This window comes from Girardinichthys multiradiatus, chromosome 14 (genome assembly GCF_021462225.1).
Source record: "Girardinichthys multiradiatus isolate DD_20200921_A chromosome 14, DD_fGirMul_XY1, whole genome shotgun sequence".
In the NCBI taxonomy this organism is placed as follows: domain Eukaryota; kingdom Metazoa; phylum Chordata; class Actinopteri; order Cyprinodontiformes; family Goodeidae; genus Girardinichthys; species Girardinichthys multiradiatus.
This window is the reverse complement of record NC_061807.1, coordinates 39,660,382-39,684,352: the sequence shown is the minus strand read 5'-3', so window position 1 is coordinate 39,684,352 and position 23,971 is coordinate 39,660,382. Positions and strand designations below refer to the sequence as shown.

Sequence of the window (23,971 nt, the reverse complement as noted above, 5' to 3'; positions counted from 1 at the left end):
TAGAATGTTTTCCCAAAGATCTTTGAAATTATCTAGATGTTTTTGTGTAAATGTTAGATGAGTCTTTATGTTCTGTTTGGTCAGCAGTGGTTTTGGCCGTGGATCTCTCGTAGATACCATTTTTACAGGGTCTCTTTCTTATTGTTAAATCATGAACACTTACCTTAACTCAGGCAAGTGTAGCCTCCAGTGCTTGAGATATTGTTCTGGGTTCTCTTTTTAATCTCTTGATTGAATCATCGATGTGCTCTTGGAGTAATTTTGGAATACGTCAGCCACTCCTGGGAAGTTTTAATACTGTTACATGTTTTCTCCATTACATTTTAACCACAGGGCCAGGTTGGTTTGTATAGTTACTTTTTCCTTATTAAATCACATCATCATTTAAAAACTTATGCTTTTTTACTAAACTGTAATTTCTCATTTGAAATTCAAACATGTGAATGAGAAAAGCTAGATGTAAAACTTTTGCTTCACCAAGATAACACTGCATCTCATTGAACAATATAAATCTTCTCAAACAGAATAATCCTCATATGGCTTTACATATGAACCTTTGGATTTCAGAGTTTTCTTTTTGTATGCCTGTCTAAAAATTCAATGAAAGGAACAGAATAAGATCTAGAACTCTATTTTTAGGATACACATGACAACAGTGTAAATACTGATGCTTCTAAGATGCCTGTAATAAAAAGCTGCTTCTGTCACCAGTCTGTGACCTCAGCTGTACTCACCCACAGAGCAAAACTAACAGGTTGTTTGTAAGTGTCTGTGCCTTCCTGTCGTAATCCATCAGTGTGTGTGTGTGCGTGTGTGTGTGTGCGTGTGTGTGTGTGTGTGGGGGGGGGGGGGGGGGGGGGGGGTGTGAGTGTGAACAGGCAGCAGGTGGTGTGTGTCATGGGTGGCTGGTGCAGTAGGGGGGCAGGTGTTATGTGCGTGACGCCCCGAAAATGGGCTGGCGTGCCGTTGTGAGGTCTGTGTGTGAGATAAGTGATGATGCGCGTTGGCAGAGTTCTCGGATTGTGTCTGTTCTTGCTCCTTTTTCCCTGTCTTTGTCTCCGGAGAACACACCAATCGAAGTACCCAACACACCCTTTCAGGTATATATGTAGTTGAGAGTTACCTCTCCAGGAGGACAGCCAGGTCTGAGAAATGTCAGAAAAATCAGAGCATAGCTGATAACTCAGGTGGTCGAAGATAAGGAAATAAACACAGAAAAATCCTCCTGGTTGCAGCTAGCCAACTGTGCGCTGATTTCTTCTAATAAAATACCATTTGTTAAACAATATTTGCAATTCACAGTTCATCCTCCTTGGAAAAATCTCAGGACTGTTCTTCTCTTCTTGTTTCATCACTTATGTTTAAAAGCTCTTTCACTTCTTTTCACTTGTCCCTGGCTGCATTAAACTTAGATTATTTACATCTCAGGAAGCAAATGTCCCATCAACTATCATTTTTAACCCTATTTGTTAGCTTTACTAAAATGTAAAGCCTGATATGTTGAAAATAAGGTACTCATGAAAATCTGATTTAATTAATCATGGATATTAGGAAATAGGCTGAGCCTTGACACAATGAAAATTCACAGGCCATATTGGGACATAGAGAAATGTTTAATCTCATGTCAACTATTTTTTCTGTCTTCATCCTGGAAGATCTTATCGAAACCGATGCAGAAGATCTGAGAACATTTCAACCCCAAATTGGAACATAACTTTTCTTTCTCTCCAATGTAACTTTGATGAGTGCAGATATTCTGTAAAAGGTTTGACCCAAATAAGAAAAGTTAGGAGTTTTTAGGGACAGATGGCACTGACTCAGGATGACTAAACTCCGCCACAGATCAATAAGGCATGACTCAGATGTAAGTTTCACAATGAACCGGCGAGAAAAAAGGTGACATAACTGAGGAAAAAGGGGCCAAATGTGACTCAGATTAGGTAATTGGCATGAAAATGACACGAGCTTCAAAATAGCACAAACGTTTATTTGAAAGATAGCTGGTCCAGCATAAAACCTTAAGTTAAATACAAAAACACCCTTAGAGATACAAGATTTAACACTTTCTAAATTAGTACAATAAACATAATTCTAGTGTCTTGCAGAAATGTTCATACCCCTTATACTTTTCCATATACGTTTAACTACACACTTGAATGTATTTTATTGGAATGTTAAGTGTTAAACAAAAGTACTAAGGACACAGTTCAGAAGAGTAAGGAAATGACATGTTTTTTTAAATTCCTTTACAAATAAAATCTATTCAGCCTCCTTGATTCTGACACTCCTAAATAAAGTCCAGTGCAACCAACTGCCTTTAATCTCAATAAAGCAGACTTAGGATGATAAACAATATCCCAAGCTTTAAACATCTCATGGACCATTCAGAAAGAGAACAATTATGGAACACCTTCAAACCTACAATGACACAGATGTCTATTAAAACAGAATGGCTGGTGCAAGGCACAACAACTGGTGGAAGGATGTGCTCTAGTCAGATGGGACCAGAATCTTTCTGGCCTACAAGCAAAACCCTGTGTATGGCACATTAGATAACACATGCTCAATTATTTAATATCCAGTTTTATACCCCAGCTATCTGCATCTTAAAATCCATCTTCTTCTTCTCCATTTTTAAATGTCCCCATGCACTGGAAAAGTATTAAGTGATGCAGGGAGATGAGACTCAGAGGTTGATTTTACAATGGAAATGACAGATATTTCAAAAAAACGCATTTGATACTGCTCTGCTTTTTATGTCTGATTTGCTGATTTTTACTCTCTCTCCCCCCTCTCATCTTCCTTGCACTTGTTCCCTCCATCCATCTGCGGCTCCAGACAATCATTTGAAGGTGGTGGTGGCAGAGTGATAAGCTCTATAGTGGAAGGGAGGCTTTTCTGCCTGATTGTCTGATAAGATGCCTGGATAGGAGTTTTAAGAGGTGAGGAGCGGGTGTCTGACTGTGGTGTGAGAAGGCTCTCGTATGCGCCACCACGGTTCTCAGAGTGGTAAACTGGAGCAGCTGGGTTGACCTCTAGTTCACATTTAATGTAAGATGTGTTTATTCATTTAGGGTTGCCAAGGATCCTCCCAAGAGTCTTGACATTTTTGTTTAATGCATCAGAGATGTGGTCTGACACATACAGGGAGCAAGAGTAAATAGTGACTTATTTTAAATCATGCTGGATTTATAGCAATGTGGGTTTTGCGGCTGTAAGCAGGAGCGAGGGGGTGCGACACACATGTGGGCCTATACTGCAATAAGTGGTTCTGCACCAGCAGCACTAAACAAGGCCAACAGTCTGCAGTTATAGACAGTAAATAGAGCAGAGCACTGCCTGTAAATAACCAGCAGCAGAGTCTCATAAATTCTCTCTGTATGTGTGCCAGTTATATACACAAGCTGTGTTGTACTATATACATGGTCCTTTCTGAGTACTCCATCTCCATATGTTTGCTTACATTCATCCATATTACATATGTGTGGTCCCAGCAGAACCTGACCTGAGCAGTTAGCAGCGGGACCCAAGCTCTCACCAACCTTTACGCTTCCACTTCCCTGCTGTATGCCGCCACAGGTCAGGGCGGGCATGTGTGAGCACAGTGAACACTGGCGTCCTTCCCAGTGACCTGATCAAGGTGGGCTTTCCCACTGGCAAAGCAATCTGAAGCTGGACAGGAGCCGGGAATGCGGGCCTGTGATAATGCTGCCCGCTGATAAAGGATATTTGTGGGAAGGGCGAGGTTGGTGGTGTGGGAGGGGAGTATAAAAAATATTGCACAAACAGTCTGCAGAGTCCCATGTGTTTGGAACGGCACATCAAAATTACCTTTACAGCTTAGAAGGTCACGGAAGGATGAAGGAATTTAATAAAGATAAATTCATCCAAAATATATTTGCTATGTTGAAGCCAAATGAGATATTTATTGATTGGAGTAAGCATTGTTTAGGATTTGGAAAGTGCAGATCATTTTTAGCCAGAATAAAAAAATAGGTATTTATTTCCAGCTCAGCCCAATAGAAGGAACGTTTCTAACTGTATCTATAAATATCAGGAGGCAGTTTGCAGTCTGATGTTTTTTCAGTTGGACAGCAGGATGACACTTAGCTTTATTTAATAGCATTTACCAGTATGTTTATTCATAAAATAATGACATGTTATAATCTGGGCACTTAACGTAAACACTATGTATATGTACAAACACTAGATTTAACATAGAATATACTTACTTTTTTTACCATGATCGTACATATGCAAACATGCAGGCAAACACCAAAATATATTGTTTTCCCATGATCATGTGCATGTATGAACAAACATACATGCACAGATACCATTTAATATTTATACAAATGCTTTTCTATCTCAAACTAAATCTTCTGTAGCTCCTCTAAATCTCTGGTATAGAGGACAGAATCCAAAACATCAGCAGAAGACAAATCTCCACATGTAGCTCCTCAATATGTTCAGCTAGCTCCAACAGGACATTAGAAAAGCATTAAAGCCTTTGCTTTAAAAGTCATGTGATGGTTTAACTTATATTTAAAGAGTTGTTTTTATTTTATTTTGAGACTTTAATACTGATATTTAATGACTCTCGTAATAAAAGCTGTTCCAGCGATTAATTAATCACTGCCAGATTATTTTTAGGATGTCAACGCTGCAGAAAGCGAAAGCAATATCACCCTATGTGCATTTTTATACAGAATACCTTATCCCTAAATTTGTACTAAAGGAAGTTAGAGCAAAACTTGGCTAGGGCCTACATCTGGAGAGAATGTCATCCTGTGCTTCTGTATTGTTCCTACAACTTTATAATGGCATATATCTGCTTTTGCATTCATACCCACACATATCTACATACACACTGTCACCTATAGCAATGCTCCTAGTGAGAGGGTTATTGATTGGATTGTCAGGAAGCAGCAAAGCGATGTTTACACCAAGTTATTCCTTTCTGTCACTTTAGAGTGTGACCATTAATTCTTCTACAGATGGTGTGTGTGTGTGCGTGTGCGTGCGTGCGTGCGTGTGTGTGTATGTGTGTGTGTGTGTACGTGTTTGTGTTGGAAACACTTGTGCTTTGACATACAGTATATATGTGCAGTGGGTGTATTGAGGAGGGAAAGAAAAAGAACAAATTGAAGGCCTGGCTATAAGTGTTTGCTATCACTGTCCTATCATTTTCTTGGCATATGATTCATCATGGCTGACGGCCACTGAACCGGCACGGTGGGGTTGCTATGGCAACACAGCAAAGGAGGACAGAGCACCTGCGGCTGGAGACACATGCAGTGTTTATCGCCTGCTGGGGATGCAGGGTCTCACCTGGCAAAAGAAGCCACCCACGCATGTATGAACGTGTGTTTATTCGCAAGGAGGTGTTTTATGAAGTAAGCAAGAGTTTGTGTGGGGAGCTGCAGCACATGAGATATTCTTTAAGGTGACATTTCCAGGAGTACTGATGATTATGGGAAATCTTTCCCAGATCCTTCCTGAACTTAGCTGTCAAAAAGATTTCACACCTTTTTTTCACTTGTTCCCACTAAAACACATCATTTAAGAACAAAAGTGATTTTATCTAGTAAAGAAGTTCACAGAGGGGTGCGTGATTGTGAAGCAGAATGAACATGACACAAGGTATTCAAAATCTTTCGTAAATAAAAACCCCGGTATGAAAGAGTATTTTAATTCTGTTCCCCATTTATTTTGCTACCTCTAAATACAGCAGTGCAATGAGTTGCTTTTAGATGATGCTATTACTAATAAAGTCTGGATTGTGGGCACTTCTAGGTAAAGTAGTAGAGCATATTTAATGTGTTGTTGTGGGGCTTGTTATTATTATCAAGCCAACAACAACATGTTTCGCCTTATGCTATGCCTTCAAACACTAAAGCAACATGTTCACAAATATAGATTGTATCTGTGCCACTGATTTAAAGAGATACAAACCGTCAGAAGAGGTAAAAGAATCTTTATAGTTGCAAGTTTCATTCCATTCCATATGAACCATATTAGCCATAGTAAATAATGAACTCTGGGCAAAGCTCAAGATTAATTCTTCTGTTATTTCCAACTTGGAACTTGAAGAATCATTCTTTCAAAGAAAAATTACAATCGCATCTGATTTGAGAGAGCTCTTACAGTTACAGTAGGCATAAAATGTGCCCTCAGTCACATGCTGCAGAAATAGTTACATTAGCATTATAATATGACTCTGTTAATATAACTCTCATATTGTAAAAGTTGTTCTTAGACGTTATTCAAGCTTTGCATTTCCAAAACTGTCCTCTGTAAATTCAAATGCTCTTGCAAGTGGACTAAAGCAATCACAGAGTTCCCTTTTGCCTGTGTTAACTTAAGCTCAGTATAAATAAAGCTGTTATGTGAAAAGCATAGTTTTTTAGAAAATTGGAGTGAACAAATAAAACAATTAAGACCAAGGAACATAGCAGACAGGTCTGGGAGAAAGTTGTGGAGAGGTTTAGAAAGGTCAAAATCTTGACCTTTAAACATGTCACACAACCCCTGTTCTAACCATCTTTTTACAATGGAAAAAGCATGACACACATACCAAGATCCATCCACCTTAAGCTGGATGTAGCTAATAACAGTACTAAAAAATGTTGCTGTGGCTGCAAAAGACTAAAGACTGGGGTGAGGGTTCACCTTCCAGCAAGACAACAACCTCAAACATACCAGAGATAAAATAGAGAATGGGTTATATCACTGCAAATTACTGTGTTAGAATGGTACAATCAATGTCGAGATTTTAATCCAATTCAAAGTCTGCAGCAAGATTTATAAGTTGTTGAAAGATACTCTCCCTCCAATCTGGCTGAGCTTTAGCTATTTTCCTAATTAAATATCAGTGTCTAGATGATACAGACTTACAGTTAAAGACTTGCAGCTGTCCCTGCAGTGAAATGTGGTTATATAAAGAATGTCCTCAGGGGAGCCGGATTTAAATGAACGCAGCACACTATTTGAAAACCATGTATCATTGTTCTTTCCATGTTACAATAAGGCACTACTTTGTGTTAGTCTATCACATAAAATCCCAATACAACACACAGAAGTTATGTATGAAAATGTAAAAAAAAGTTCCAGGGGTGTGAGTACTTGTATACAACCCCACATTTTAGATGACTTTGCATTGTTATTAGCATTTTTAAAAGGTCTGGGGGATGCAGTGATTAGTTGGCTATGGTCTTCTTTTTGTTGTTATTAAATACAGTAAATTGGTAATGAGTTGGAGGCAGTGACAGGTTGACAGTGGTTGAGTCTCGTTTTGCCTTCTCTATGGTATTAGGGCCAAAATTAAGACTATTACACACCCAGCGGTGGTTACTTCCTTGTTGCAGGAGGCTATATTCATTCCGAAGTCAGCTACTGATCTGATTAATGATAGGCCACTTATGGAACTCAGTGGCCGGTACCGGTAACTCAGCAGCTGGCGCTGTTAGGTTTGTAGAGGCTGGTGACTAGCATGCTTAGGTTGGTCACCTACTGGATCAGCTACTTCCTCTGCTATCCATTAGCACAGATAGGTTGGCACTAGCACTGGAGAGGCTAGCGTTAGCATTGAAGAGGCTAGTGACTAGCGTTTTAAAAAAGGATTAAGGATTGACTGCAACAAGGAAGTAGCCACTACTAGGTGTGCAATAGTCTTTTTTGGCACTAATGCCGCACCATACTTCTCACACACTCGATACTGAGAGGGTTCAATTCAGAGACTAAACATTCACCGCAGTATTGTTCGCCTCTTTTATTCAGTTAAAGCTGATGTCCTTGAAGATTTACGTCTCCAATGTAAACAAAACTCACACAAACCCCAACGGCACTGGCAGTGACAGCGTCTCATACTATTTGAGCAACTTTGTAGGTGCCACAACATTTTTTTTTTGCGGCACTAGAGCCTTTATTTTTCAAATTTTCCAACAGTAGGCAGACAGGAAATGGGGGAGAGAGAGGGAGAAGACATTAGGCAAAGGTCTCTGAGTCCAGGACTTGAACCCGGATGGCCGCTTTGATGATTGTAGCCGCTATACATGGGTCGCACGCTTAACCCCTACACCACCAGCACCATGCCCCAATATTTTATTTTTAAAGGGGCCTCAAACATCCATACCAGGGCCTTTTAAAAACAGCTTAGACTCAAACACTCCAATGATTAACCTTGATGTCACATCAGGACACCATTTTCACTCACTGTTCAGGCAGCATGAGTTCAGAGCTACAGTATATTTCCTTTCTCACCAGGTGATTCCATCAGTATATTTCAAAGATTTTATCCACATTATACATGACTGTCACAGCAGTCACCCAGGTGTTACACGGGCCAAAGGTTAAAAGAAAGCAATTTATACATTTAATTATTCATTATCTGTTGCTGGCTGCTGCATGATAATATTACACATCTCTCAGCTCACTACTTGCTTTGGGCCTATTTAGTATAAAACTCAGTTTATCCAAAGCAGACGTTCATTTATCCATTAATGTTTTCTCCTCGCTTATCTGTGGAATTTATAGGCCTTTAACTGCAACATTTAGGGAGTGCTAATGGATAAGTGTGCATGGTCAGTTAACTTTGGTTGTGTCTTGCACATTCCAAAATCTCGTTGAGTCTGTAATTGCAGCATTGGGATCACAGAAGTAACTTGGAACAACAGTAATTTGTGCTTTTGTTGTGGCCCAGGTGGATAATGAACTGTAGCATACAGGCTTTGTCGTTTCTCTAATGGCTCATTTAATTTATCATACGCCTTTGTAGATTCTAACAAGCAATTCATTTTGACCTAGAAGCTAGAAAATTTAAACGGTGTCATTATCATCTACAGCGGTGATTAATAATCACCACTTTAGTTTGCATAAAATACTGCTGGATGGTGCACTGTCTCTATCATGTCAGCTGCAAAATTAACTTCTCCCCCTGAGCAACATTTTTGGGCTTTTTCTCTTCGTATGAAGGGTATCCTCTTCTCAAACCAAATATACCAGATCAGTAATTCATTTGATATTAGATCAGATGAATTACTTATGATAATATCACAGTGTTAGATCGGATTGGAGCCTATTTGTTTTCAATCCATGCACTAACCAAAGATGAGTTCACATCAACTGCTTTTCTGAGTTACTGTCTGAGAAGACGCAATGAAATCAAGAACATTTCTCCAGTTTTAAGATCTCCAGCATTTATATAAATCCCACACATTTCAAGAATGACAACCATGGGGAAGCCTTAGGTTTGGCTTGGATTGTCTCTCTTTTAGAAATTCAGCAGACAGGTAATCGGCTTGGTCATGCAGGGAGGGAATTGTAGCACTTGGTACTCTTAACAATGTTACTTCTGATGTTTGATTAATGTTTGATCAATGTGGTGGATTTACTTCAAAAACAATTATTGTGAGGTTCCCACATGATGAAACAAATTACAAACCTGTGCATAATATAATCCTAACAGAAATCCAGCTGTTCTGTGAAGACCTCAGAGGTTTGTTTGAGAATATTTGAGAACAAGCAGCCACAGATTTATATTCCACTTCACAATTATGCACCTCTTTGTGTTAGCTAATAACATAAAATCCAAAATGTTTTGTACATATTATCATCCCAGCAGCATAAAATGTATCTGTTGCTTTTTTCAGGTACCTTTAACAAAAATATGGCATCTTAATACCTGAGAGAAATGTCACAGTAAACAGAGCTGTTTTTTATAGAGGAAAAAAACACCTTCTAATGAAGTGTAGCAACACCTACTGCTTGAACAGCAACATTTAGTCAGTGTTGGTGTTAGAAATGTTGCTTGAGAGGTTCAAAAGAATTTCCTTAATCTGCGCCAAATAAAACTGATATTATTCCCTTGATGTAAATGGAGGCTGTACCATTATAGAATAAAAAGAATATTTTCTCAAAAATACACAATTTCACTTCAGTGTTAATGGCTCAAATCTTGATATTCTAATCAGAAATAGATGCCTTTAAGCAAATCTTCAATGCTTTGAAATCAAACTACATTTGGTGGAAAGTCTGAAGAACCATTTCTGAGTAATTATCAGTTATTGCGTTTCCATTGCAAATGTGCGCAAAACGTTGTCGATATTCTGCCAATGTCAAAAAAACAATTTCGCAATTGCGGTGTTTCCATTAATTAAGAAATACAACTAAAATCACACAAGAATAAGTTTGTTTACGCAATAACTTATTAAAAAACATGGCGGTGACAGATGGCCATTTCAAGATCTTGGTAAATGCTTGCATTTCTTTGCTTTTTGGAATCTAAAATGCTGGTAATGCCGCTGTAGCAAACCAAATTAAAAAAATACTTCGTCTCCTGGTGAATCCAAACATGCAGCACTATCGTCCTCCTACTACATCCTGTCATCTTTTCAGGCCAGTAGTACCAACCGGTTGTTGATCACGTGACTCGTGTGATGAGAAAAAAGTGTTTCCATTGCAGTTTTGCAAAATACACCAATTTCAATACGGCCAAAAAAAACACCTCACTCTAGCTCAAAAACGTTTTATCGAAAACTGGATTTTTTTCGAAAGTGCTGTGTTTCCAAATGATTTTTTTTTTTCGGAATTAAAATTTGCGCAATTTGATGGTCAATGGAAACGCAGCTACTGGCTAATCTGCAGCAAAATATAAAGAAATTAGGTTAAGACTTTTGTATCATTCATGGTTTGAACTCATGGGTTTCAAAGTAGCGTTGGCTTTGCTGTATTGTTGTTACTGTCCACCTTATTTGTTTACATTCACTGCATTCAACTATGATGGGAAATATTAGTAGTGAACAAGAACTGTACACCATAAAAGGTGTTCAAAGCTTCCTTTTGTGTACATCAGAAACGTGCAAATTTATAAATGTTGCCTTTGTAGAACTGCTGGCTTGAAAGCAATAGGATTGCACAGGTGTAGCTAATAATAATCCTCACACCCTGATTTAGAAAGACATACATCAGAAACAGATTATGGTATCAGATTTATCGCTATTCTGGTGGTTTGCTTAAAAACATCGTGTGCGCTCTGTGTGTGAGCCTTGATCAGCCAGCGGTGAGCTCCACAGCAGCGCTGGATAGACAATACGGGAGTGAAAGGACAACTAAGCAGCCAGCCAAGGACAGACGTGTTTGCTTTATCCCTGTTTGCTCAGTTTAGCACAGGGAAAATATTAGCCTGAACACTCAGGAGCCGTTCTTCTTTACCAGCTTCAGCATCAAACTGTGCCCGCAGAGACCAAAAAGGAAAAAGACCACAGGGGTACCTGTAGGTACAGGATGAATAGGTGAGGGACAGTAGGATACTTATCTAGGTAACACATGGGGAGAAGGAAAAGGTAGAAGGGCAGTATGTGTCACTCATCAGTCTGGGGTTTGAATCAAACAGCTTACTTTGGTAGAAGCGGTTTTCTTGCCACACGCAAGGTGGAATGGTTCCAGCATTACTCTTTCTCCTTGCAATCTCCTTTAAATTTTGGCACAACTCTATTGTATTTTGTTGGCACAACTTTAGCTGTGATCTGTCTGCTATATTCCTTGGTGTTTATAATGCTGTTTTTCACTAATGTTTTCCAACAACCCTCTGGGTCTTATACAGGACAGCTGGATTTTTTTAATTACACACAGGGGTCTCTACTGTAAAGGGATGTGTGTGAACTGGCTGTATTTAACTAGAATGCAAAATGATCTCACATCTTTATGCAAACAGGCACTTCTTAAGTTTGAGTTTACATCAAGATGGGACAAAAAATACTTGTAGAGGCTGAATATGGTGGTGGAGGGACAGAATGGCAAGAACTTCCACCAGAAAGTAGTGATTTCCTTCACACGGAGACAAAAAAAACTTGTGTGCTGTCGAGCCATTCTTAACACTGGACAAAATACTTGTACAGTGCAAGCAGAAGAGCAACAGTGAAGGTGTTGAAATCATGGGAATACAAAGAGTGAATGTGAACTTTCCTCAGATGTAGGAGGTTCATCACCTTTGCCTGTGAAGAAACGTATCACCTTGGTAATGAAAGAAAACCTTGTGGCACTTACTGATTCCAGAGATGTAATTTCAACACATTAAGTGCCTGCACCGTGTTACCAGCTTGAAGAGACAGTGGTTATGTTTCTGAGAAGCCATGATGTGCTCTCCAGGGAGAGGAGGAGAGGAAAAGAAGCCTGGAAGACAGAAAGGCTACACAAGTGAAAACAGGCAGGACACAAATCATTTTAGTTTGATTCTGCCCGAAGGTCAGGGTTTCCTTCAAATTTGAGCCAGCTGCCTGCCTCGCTTCTCCTCAACACAGAGAGACAGGCCTCTCCGCAACAAGCACAAACACTCAATCAAAACAGAATTTCACATGTCTCACACATAACTTTACACAAAGTCAGACAGGCAAAATAAAGAAGGAAGTTGGCAGTGTGTACCAATATGCGCAACCTTTACTGACTTCTGCTGTCTGGCTCTCTGAGACCTGTCCTTTCTCATAAAATGTTTCCACTAAACAGATATCAGCTATATTATATGTTCTATATAATTACACTGTAATGATATGGCATTATTATAAGAAAGAAAAAAAAAAAACGGACACAATTTAAATGGGGCATTCTCTAATTATGTTGAAAATGTTCTTTTGTATTACTGATGAGCTTCAGATGAACAGTTGTTTCTTAGAGTATAATGTAAGATGTTTTTTCAGGTACAAAATACTGTACGTCTGGGCAAAAGTTTATTTGCAATCATCATCAGCAAATATGCCTTCGCTATTGTCACTGCTATTGTGTGAAAACACAAAAAATCTACTTTAATAAAAAAAGAGTAAAAATTTGGCACGTTTTCACATTTTGGTATCCTTATCAAGCTTTTGGCATAATTGGTTGGACCTGATCGGTCTGGCTAGACATTTGACATTAAGAGTTTGTTTAAATGTCAGCTTCTTGGCAGAGACCAGGCTTTTATGCATAGGCCACACAATGTTAACAGTGTTTTGTTTGGAGCTATTCCAGAAACTTAATGTTAGCCTGCTTTGGCATTGTTGTCCTTTTGGAACATCCAACTGTGTCCAAGGTTTAACTAATAAGCTGGTAATTTGAGGGGAAATCGGAGGTAGTCTGCCTCCTTTCCTTTTGTCACACATGTTTTCATATTTATCATTGTAGCCAAATAACTTTTGCTCCTCTGACCATGAAACTTGTCCAGGTATCAGTTGAGCTTTAAGATGTTGATTCTGGAGCAGGGGCTCCTGTCTTGGTCTTGGTCCTGGTCCATGTTACCATAGAACGTTCTTCACTCAACGTAGGCTAACAGTACATTTCATGACTGTTCTTAACCTTACTGAAAATGTATAGACTGTTTGTAAGTCAGGTCTGTGCCAGGAAACCAACCATTCCGAATGTGCAATTCTGATATGAAGACAGGTAAATTATGCTGGAACCTTGTTGATGGCTACACCCGTGGTTTCTCTGGGTCCGTGCAGAGCATCAGGCGCCTCATATACAGAGGCTTCATGTCCTCATGCAGCCATCTGCCATTTGATTCTCAACATTTGTCTTTGCTGCAAGCCTTCCCCTCTTTTCTCTCTGCTGATTTATTGTCTGGTTACCTTGAAGAAGGGCCACCAGTGGCACAAAATAATCTTGAAAAAAGTGTTTTTTCTGAATTTTGCTGAGGGACATTTACCCAAATTTCTTCTTTCTATTGTGGAAAAATCCACAATAAATTTACTAGTGAACCCAGTTCTTGTCGGTTTCCTGTATATCTCAAAAAGGAACATTTGAAATGCATCCTTAAAATCCCTAACGACATTCAGGGCCATGATGACTGGATGTGATTTTCTGAAGGGAACTGTTTGTATTTCTGTGTTCTTGTATTTATTTTCTCAGTATGTTTGAGCACAAATTAGTTCAGTGATAAGGATTTACTCACACATTTTGAAAAATCTGTTGGCCTTGTTATAACATCAAGTAAGACAGATGTGACCATGGCACAGAATTAACCCGTACAATGTCACAAAGGATTATTATTGCACAGGCACCTAAACAAAACACAGCTTATGCACAATATTCAAGGACTCCGATATCTCATTTCACAGTTTGCTGACTATATTTACGCTGCCAGGCAGGAATAGTGTACAATCCTATTTTGTTTTTGCTTGACGCGCCCCTCTCTGCCTGCCTCTCCGGGAATCACTTTGTACTCCCAGATCCCACAAGCTTGTGGATCAATCCGATTTTCCAACGCCATGTCAGTGACTCAGGTCAACACAGTGATGAGCCTCGAAGGAGGCAAAGAAATAGTGATAAAGCAAGAGAAAGTGAAATTCTAACTACATCTCAAGGATTGTTGGTGTAAAGATAGAAAGCAGAAACATGGCCAAACTGCCATTTTCAATACTCCCAGATCCCACAAGCTTGTGGATCAATCCGATTTTCCAACGCCATGTCAGTGACTCAGGTCAACACAGTGATGAGCCTCGAAGGAGGCAAAGAAATAGTGATAAAGCAAGAGAAAGTGAAATTCTAACTACATCTCAAGGATTGTTGGTGTAAAGATAGAAAGCAGAAACATGGCCAAACTGCCATTTTCAAAAAGAGTTAGGAGTTAGTTTTGATTTCTTTTGTAAAACAGATCAAATGTCACGTCAGCTTTTGGTTCTTGTTTTGTTTTGTTCTCACGGCAACATGATGCAGAGTAATGAGGCTTTGTGGCAGATACAGGGATTATTGCCATATTAAGGAGTCTGGTGAAGGATTAACAGGAGCCAGTAAATCCAAAGTCTATACGGGAAAGCAGAGACTGGAAAAGAAAACCAACGTGCTCAAGAAACTTTATAGGTATTGTAAGAGTTTTTGTCCTATCATAACCCACCCAAATTGGCAAACATCTCCTTTGTCTGGGGCCGTCCTGGTAAAGACATGGACTGTGGGTGGATCGACATTGATTTCCACTGCCACAGTAACAGAGATCCTCTCCTAACTTTTCTTAAAGGAATAAACACCCACACAGCTTCGGTGCTGTGGCTTCTAGCCCTCCTGCTTTTTCACCGTTCCTGCTTCTTACCGACATTTGCTTGTATCACCATCTCGACCTGCCCTCCGTCTCAAACATTCATAACCTTCTCATTTTTGTCTTCTTTCTCTCTCCTATCTTCCATCCATCTTTGAAGAACTGAAGAGGCACTGACATTAAAACATCTTTGCTCTTTGAAATGTTCAGATTTCACTTATGCATCTTGATAAATTTAAACTGCCATCACACAGCTCCTGACAGCATTCTAGGGGTGTAAATCACAAGCCTATTTTAGCACCAAAGATGCATTTTCCCTTAATATCACAGCTCAGCTTTATTCATCTTTCATGTGACAAAGAAGGGAAAGGTAGATCCATCATCCCAGATACATGTTTGAAGTTTAAGACTTTATTTAAAGTAGTGGAACTGCAAAGATCTGAATAAAATGGTTGGATTGTTGGAGTGCTTTTTGAAAACCTTTGATAACTCGGTTATTAAAAGGATGAATTCAAAATGTTTATGTGAACAAGCAATTTACTGAGGTGAATGTAAGCAATGCACTTTATCGTGACCATCAAATAAAGATTCATCACCCAGTTCTGGAGGTTACTTCATCTCATTCCAATTCTATGACTTTAAGCCTATGCTCATGCAATGCTGTCGATTAGTAATATATAGAGGGTATATATCACATTTCAGCAGCATCCCAATAAGGTCTTTAACTCAAGTTTGAACAAAATCAATACACATTTACAAAACCAAGATGAAATAGTCCCATTTAGAAAAACAGTGGTACATGAGAAAACAAAAACAAAAAATGATAGCTTCAGGCAAATCCAAATTACAATCCAAAATCTGTTAAGTGCTGGTCATACTTACATTATATCATGTAGTTAAAGCATATAGGAGCATACAGATGTCTGTGGCCAGATGTTAGAACAAATGGATGCGAGAAGTGCCAAGGGGTAAATTGCACAGTTTGTCATACTATTGTTTTTTTTTTTTTTATCTCAAAAACATCACCTTTGTATTTTAAAGACGTCTGTGCTGCTCGGCTGTATCATGGCAGGAGAGAAGAGATAGAAGTGAATGAATGCATTAGGGTGTGGGTTCATTTCTTTGCTTGCCATTGATGCAACTGCAAAGCCACGACTGGACTCACTTCCTGCCTGAAGCAGGCTCACACACAACAACAGAACTGTTTTGTTGGTTAAGACAACAACGCTCTCATTTAATTGAATTTCTGTACAACACAGGATAACAAACTGGACGGGACATTTCACAGTGTGACAAACCGATTTCATGCAAACCCAAAATACAACCCCGATCAAACTCTTTCAAGCGCTGGTAATGCTTTCTAATGCATTTACACAACGTTTTCTTTGTCTGGTGACCTTCATTTATTATTTTAATCGACTACTGAATGCTCTGGCAACTGCCTGATAACAGTGTTATTGTACTCCTGATGCCTCCAATTATGCTGTCTGATGCCATTTTAGACACGCCGGCTCCTCCAAATCGAATCATTCACATCCTCCTCAGTTGTCTGCATGATCATCATCCTTCTTGGTGCTTTAGTTAGTGCTTAACTGTTTTTAGCAGTTAGTCTTTTTCAAAGAAGAATCCTTCCTCTTAAGATTGAGCGCAAGTTACTGCAGTACATGCAGCTTCACACATCACATGTCTCATTAGGTTTGATTGTTTTCCCCACAAGTACCACTTAATAGCACCTCCACTTCATTCTTCTTACTAACATCTAGATTCCAGCAGTTTTGAAAATCCCTGTTTGCTCCTGCAGTTTTGGAGTATAGCAGGCCTCAGCGTAACCTCTCCCTAGTATGTTCTCATCTTTGCATCTAAGTGTGTGAGTCAGACGTGAGAGAACGGGGGGTCAGACGTGAGGCAAAGCTACAGAACATCAAGATCCCGTCGATAATCCCAGCAGCAGACATTGTAGAATCGGCTCAGGATGAATTGTTTTACTCATGTCAGAGATTGGAAGCTGACAAAGAGTTTATAATTAGGCTTAAAGATGCTGATTCTTGGCGGATTTATTAATCTCGCTTGCTTTCTTTCGTCAGCCGAACTGTTGCCTCCCCCCTGAAGTAACGGGGCTTGCCGCCAGCTTGTGTGTACTCCAGGACAAATAGGCAAGCCCAGCATGAGTCACACTCTGATTAGCAATTCAGCTTCACACACACACACACATACGCTTACACACACAGAACATTAGTCTAACTCATTGATTGTTCAATGAGATCTGAATCGGCATTAGAGCAGCCAGCCTTCGTTGTCAGGGTGAGAAAGAACAGATGACCACCGTAGCTGAAAAGATAGGAGGAGTTTAAGTGAGGGGAGGGGAGAGATAAAGTGCTATTAAGATGGAGAGATGTGTGGTGTACTTGTGTGTGTTTGTGTGCTTAGGGGGGGAGGGTATCCGCTCAAGGTGACTGCCGGAGATCACGGCAAATACATACAAATGAGTTGGTTGAGCAGCAACAGAGAAAAGGTGTGTGGTGAGTGAAACCATCCATATCCTCTCTGATGGCTGACAATTTCAGCTTCCCCGTGCTCCTCGGCTAGCCAAATCACAACCACACAGGCGTTGCTCCGTCTGTAGCAGCACCTCAGGTGACTGATGCGCGACATGAAGTGGGAGATCTATATAACTGCTGCCTCGTTCTAGACCCAGGCTTTGTGTTTTCGGTCGTCTGCCACAACCTAACACTCCAAAGACATTCAGCGAACACAAAGTGGGTGATTTTGCCAGCGAGAAGTCTACAAGTTATGCAACCACCTATTTTTTGTTCTTATGTAACTCTGCAGTTTCTAAGCTGAAGATTCGCCTCACTATGCTGTTCTCCTTGTAGCAGATGCCACAGCCGATCTCCACTTGCAGGCATTACGCGTGCACTTTGACAGGCTGATTACCCATACAAAGGCAGAATTACCCTCAAAAGGGAGATGCCGAGATATCTTATGATAGTCTATCAGGCTCAGTAGCAGGCGCATGTGGGATAACTTCAAAATAAATCCCCCCAATATTTATCCCTAACTGCAAATTACACATATATTTGAAATATTAAGCAAAGCATTGCTTCTGCTGTAAGTCTGTATGAAATATTAAGTTGCTATAACAACACAGGAAACTCCAGATGTGCACCTGCATCCGCATAAGAACTTGTTGCTTTTGGTTGAGCATCCTGTTAAAATGTGTTTATTGGGCATGTCTCCGTTCACTCAGCTAGACTGGCTGATTCATAAGTACATAAATATTGCTGAGAGGCATACTTACACTGGCATGTCAAGTTAGGCTCAGGCAGATCTGGGCTGTGATAGATCATTATTGGGGAAATGGGAAAGAAGGTGAATAGTTTGCATTTCCACCACCCCACGGGACTATTAATATGAAGTATGTCAAAGCAAATTATGGACATCAGCAAATTCCTGAACTGGTCAGCTATGTTTTTTTCATTTTCTCTTTTTTGATAGTTTCTTGAGATGTGTTGACAGAGCAAAATGCTAAATTAATTCAATTTCTCTGTCTATCTTACTTGTTTCCTTTTGGTTTATCAGATTGGGAGAGGCTGAGCTGTGTGTGTGGGGATAAACCTTTAGGGTTTGCTAGTGAAGAAGCACGGCCTAATTGAGCTGTCCGTTAAAGGAAACAGAGAAAAGAAACCTTCAAAACTACTTTCACAGTCTCTCTTTTTCTATCACCCATTCTAAATTGACTAACCATGTGTGTCAAGGAGGAACAAAGAAGCATCCAAAAGGATATTTGATCTCAAAGCACCTTAAGGCCCTAGAGGACCATGAAGGTTTCCTCTGTCCTTGTCTTGCACAGTGTCTCTGTCTGCTCCTCCTCCTCCCTCTGTGCTTCCTTTTCTGCTCGCAGTGATCAGCAAGAGCTCTCTGAAGCTGCCAGATAACCCTGATACACACACATACAGACACACGCCCACTGCAGTCCCTGCCTCATTCTCATTCCCCTCTCGACAGCTGCGTTTACCTCCACGCACTCTCGCTTGCTGCAAGGTCATGTTGAAATATTTCAGGCGGAAGCACTCTCCGTATTCCGATGCTGGTCTTTCTCTGCTGTGGCTTCCACAGCAGAATTCCAGAACTAATTTAGTTTGTCTTTGAGAAAAAGGGGAAAGGGAGGGCAGCCTTTACTGTAGGAGACTGATGAGTAGACTGTGAAAAAAGTAGAAAAACAATCAATCAAAAATAATGAAATAACATTGTTTAAAGTCTTACAGTGCTTTACTAAAGTGTTCTTTATACATTTTACATGTTACAATGTAAAAGACCAGCACAATTTAGCGCATAGTTTTGAAGAGGAACAAAAAGGATGAATGGTTTTTAAATAAAGATCTGAAAAGTCAGGTCCACAGAGTCAGTAACCACTTTTAGCTGGAAATATGGCTGCAAGTCTTCTGAGGTATGTCTGTATCGGCTTTGCTCATCTAGAGCATAACTTCTCATGACTTACTTTCAACAATAGCTTTCTTCTTGCCACTCTTTCATTAGGTTTATAACTAAAAGGTGCTGTGTGGAGACTCTCCCAACTGATCTGTGGATCTATGCAGTTCCTCCAAAGTTATTCTGGCAGCAGCAGCTTCTCTGAGCAATGTTGCTCCTGCCCAGCTTGTCAGTTTTGTTTCTCATTTTTGGATGATGGAGTGAATATCTCATCCTTCAAGGGACATTGATAGCTTGGGATTTTTTTTCTGTTCCCTGATTCTGCTTTAAATGTCCACAGCTTTCTCCCTGACCTGTTTTCTGTCTACATGATACTCAAAGTTAACGAATATTCTCTAACAAACCATCTGAGGCCTTCACAGAACCGATGGATTTATACTGAGATTAAGTCACACACAGTTGGACTCTATTCATGATTAGATGCGCTGTGGGGGCAATTGGTTGCACAGCATTTTATGTAAGGGTATCAGTATATATACAAATGCATGCCTTACTTTTTACACTTTTAATTCTAAAAGAAAAACTGATATTCATGATCCTTTCCACTTAAAATTATGTAACACTTTGTGTTTATCCATCACATAAAATCCCAATAAAACACACTGAAATTGTGGTTTTTACAAAATACGAAAAATACAGATTAAAGGGATACGGATGCTTTGGAAAATGCTGTATTTGATATTTCTTATTTTTTACTCGCCAGATAAAAATCCTTCTTTCTGTAGCTTTAAGCCACGACAGCAAAAATGATTTTGGCTGAAATTGACTCTCTTCCCAATCTGTGGACGTTTTTTCATCTTCTTGCCACTGTAGATTTTTCAATGTTTCACTGAAGCTTCGCAACTCAAAGAGATGCCATCTTCCTTGAGATTTAAATTGGATGTAATTGAAACTGTATCCGTCTGCAGTGAAAAGCCCTACCTGAACCTCCGACTGACCCACAGAAAGAATAGCTAGACGAACTAACCTCCTGATAAAAGAGGAGAAATGTGAGAGCCCAGTTCCTGACGCTGTCTGACAGCTGCAGCAGATTAAAGACTACTAAGCAGTAGCTGAGAAGTGGTGGAGTTGAAAGAGCACACAGGCCTTATTTTAGGTTACCCTGCACTCCTCTCATTTCAGTGTTGCAGGCTTGACTGCACCCAGTCATTCAAAGTGTGTTTTTCCCCCTTTCTGTGTCTAGAGATATGTTCGCTTAAGGGAAATGGCCATTAAAATGTCATTACTGCATCACTAAAATCATTTTTTTTAAAAGCACTGGTTCCCTGAGGCTTTTCGTTGTAATGGGCTCGATATATTCCCTCAGCACGGAGAAGATCCCTAATGTTGTGGAACAGAAATGCTAATCTCTGTGTAAATAGCACGAAAATTCACTCTCCTCTCTACTTTTCAGTCTTAATAGCACAGATTCATTCTGCTTTGCTCTGTGAAATTGAATTAATTCTGCAAGCAAAAGCAAAGGTGTGTTGTGATTATGGCCCCGTATGTGAGACCTAATGGAGATGATTGTGGTATTTCCATCTAGATGGATTTCACCAACCCTCTCCGTCTTCGTGCCTTGTGATGCAGTTTCTGAAAGACTGCAGTAATCTTAGCAATGATTGATTTGTCATTCTTGTGTGCTTTTTTTTAAACCGCTTCATAATAGTTTTGGATTCCATATTAGGAGTGGGCAGAAAGCCTGTGAGGGCTAGTACATAACATGAATCAATTCATTAGGCACCTAAGAAGGTGGAAGCACTTTGCTATTTGAACCTCTTTGCAGAATGAGATCATCTGAGTGGAAGTCCATCAAGCACCACTGAGGAAAGCTCAGCTAAATCTGGTGTTCGTGTCCGAGAGCCGGGGTTAATTCCTGTTCTTCTGTAATGTCTTTTCTGTTCTCAAACTGAAGTGTGAGCCCTGTTTTCTGAGTGTGCTCAGTCCATAAATACAGCACCATTGAGATCTTCAGTTGCACATACATTTAGCTGATTACACTAATCATTAGTGCACTGTACAACCTCTGTGCTTATTTACTTAATGAACTTGCCATTTCTGCTAACATTACATTGTTTTATTGTTTTTCTTAAAGCTCTTAATCAGCTATGAATAATGAAATATAGCTGCAAGCAAAAGCTGCGCATTCACCTCAGAGTTTCTCAGCATATGGAAGGCAGCAAAATAAATGCACATAGCTAATGAGATAATGGAATCAATGAAGTTGTTGCTGCAGAGAGAAGAGAGCAGCGTGCATATGTGACCCCATGTGCAAATGAGCTCGACCTGCTCTGACAGTCAGGAAGCGCTGCTCTCTGTGGTTTGGGCAGAAGCTACCCAAGCAGAGTCTTTTAGTTTGTGCAAGGCATAACTGTATCAGAGGAATTACTGGCAGACAGACCGTGTGTCTGCAGTTGTGTTGTCTCGTATGTGCCCTGTTTCTCTCCTTCACCCCTATTCTGTGGCTTTCTGCCAGCCTGTAAATGATTTTGACCTTTCCCGGGACTAAGGATAGGAACCATGCAGGCAGAGGACAGAACTGGCTGGAGGAAAGAGTAGAGTAGGCGGTTGACTGTAATAAACTCAAAGCAGTGGGCAGTTGTCAACACTAATAAATGGGAAAGAGAAGGAGGGTCGGCCGGGAAGATGAATACTAAAGGTGCCTGAATCCTCAGTAAGTGCTGTCTCTTTTTACCAGGCTGACGTGGGTGAGATCTGATGCTCATAGAGACATTAGTCTGCTGGATATAAGGGCATTTGCCTCACTGAAGAAACATACAATAGGGTATCTATTGAGTTTTGGCCCTGGATAACAAAAACGCAAAGCTACCCTGTGTATAAATATGATGAGTGGCTCAGCCACAATAAATGCTTGTGGTAACTGCTGTCATTTATCCATCCATATTTTACATCTACTTCTATCTGTCAACCAACTACCAATCATAATTATTTCTTCAAAAATCCCACTATCCAGTGAAAATCTCACTTCAAAGAGAGATTTTAGTGCTGATAGTTAAAACATAGCACATGCAAGTGCTATAAGCTGTTTTTTAAAGTAACTTCTCAACTTGAACAGTGTTTCCACTAGGCTGAGTCCCTTTGTTCTTTTCTTCCAAGATCAAATGAGTTCCTCAGGGCTCCTGGGAAACCTGCACTTTGCTCTTTACATAGATATTCTTTGTGATAACTTACCATATGCTTAACTCAGATTTTATGCAGATGACACAAATATGTGTTTGTAACACTTAGTTCAAAGCCTTTGATTGTTCTAGTCTGCTTTCTGTGTTCAGTTGAATTTAGCAGAACTTAAGTCCACGTTAAGTTCTATGAGCTCATGATGTTCTCAAATTGCAAAAGGTTGCTGCCTAAACTCCCTAAAAATAAAACATTTACATGGGCATAAATTGAAACTGTAACATCAGTCAAGTTTTTGGCTTTTTCAAAGGTCTTCCTTCTCACTCAAGAAAGACTTGATTTCTGCAACTTTTTTTCCTTTTTGATCTGTTCTTTATGAAAGCACCAGACCAACACTTCACGAGATTGAATACCACTTGCCATTATGTTTTGTCTTTTACATTTAGCTGTAAAACTCCTGTACATCACTGTTGTCTGTATGCTGCTGTTTCTGCATACATTGAATGTTTTTTATGTGTATGGAAATCTCTGCATTTCCTGTCATTTTATTATCCATGTGTTTATCTATCGATACACAATAGAGAATATTCAGTTTTTCTCATCTGATAATACCAATGGATAACTGTCCCTGCAAATTATTTACAAATTATTGAGGTATTTGTTGACATTTCTCTGAGTAAAATCATGGTTAAAACTGGAACAGCGTTATGGTTAAAAATGTATGTTATCCTAAAAGTCATCCATCCCTCCAAGATCAGGTTGTGGAGGCAACAGGTCTAGTAGACCGGACATCCCTCTCCTCTGCAAAGGGTGTAACGTCCCACCATTGAGTACTGGGTTTGCCTCTGGGCCTCTTACCAGAGGGATTGGCTATGACAGGGGTGTCAAACTCCATTCCTTGAGGGCCAGTGTCCTGCAACTTTTAGATGTGTCCCTGGTCCAACACACCTCAAACAAATGGCTGCATTTCCTCCTCAGTATGCAGTCAAGTTCTCCAGAGTCCTGCTAATGACCTAATTATTTGATTCAGGTGTGTTGAAGCAGAGGAACATCTAAAAGTTACAGCTTACTGGCCCCCAAGGACTGGAGTTTGATACCTATGTGCTATGATAACCTCCAAACACATATGCCCAGAGGCCCAAACAACCTGATCTGACTCGTTTCAGTGTGAGAGAGCAGCTGATCCTGATCTTGGCTGTAAAACATTATCTTCATTATCTTATTATTATCTACATTATCTACCATATCTAGATTATCTTCCAGACCTAAATAAGTTTAGTTCAGGAAGCTCAGCATTCTTCTCTCCTGCTCACAGCCAAACAAATATCCCACCCTCCTTTGATCCACAGCTTTCCCGTCACACCTCAAATG

General features: G+C 39.9%; 1 protein-coding gene and 1 long non-coding RNA gene across 10 annotated transcripts in view; one reads left to right on the top strand and one right to left on the bottom strand.

Moving 5' to 3' along the window:
* The window catches only part of nrxn2b (neurexin 2b), a 960,343-nt gene that overhangs the window by 862,733 nt on the left and 73,639 nt on the right, over positions 1-23,971 (top strand). The gene's annotated exons all lie outside the window — the stretch shown is intronic.
* The window catches only part of LOC124880400, a 74,370-nt gene continuing 68,715 nt past the window's right edge, over positions 18,317-23,971 (bottom strand). Inside the window, exon 3 of the long non-coding RNA XR_007041325.1 lies at positions 18,317-19,198. This is a non-coding gene — a long non-coding RNA (uncharacterized LOC124880400). The remainder of the gene's footprint in view (positions 19,199-23,971) is intronic.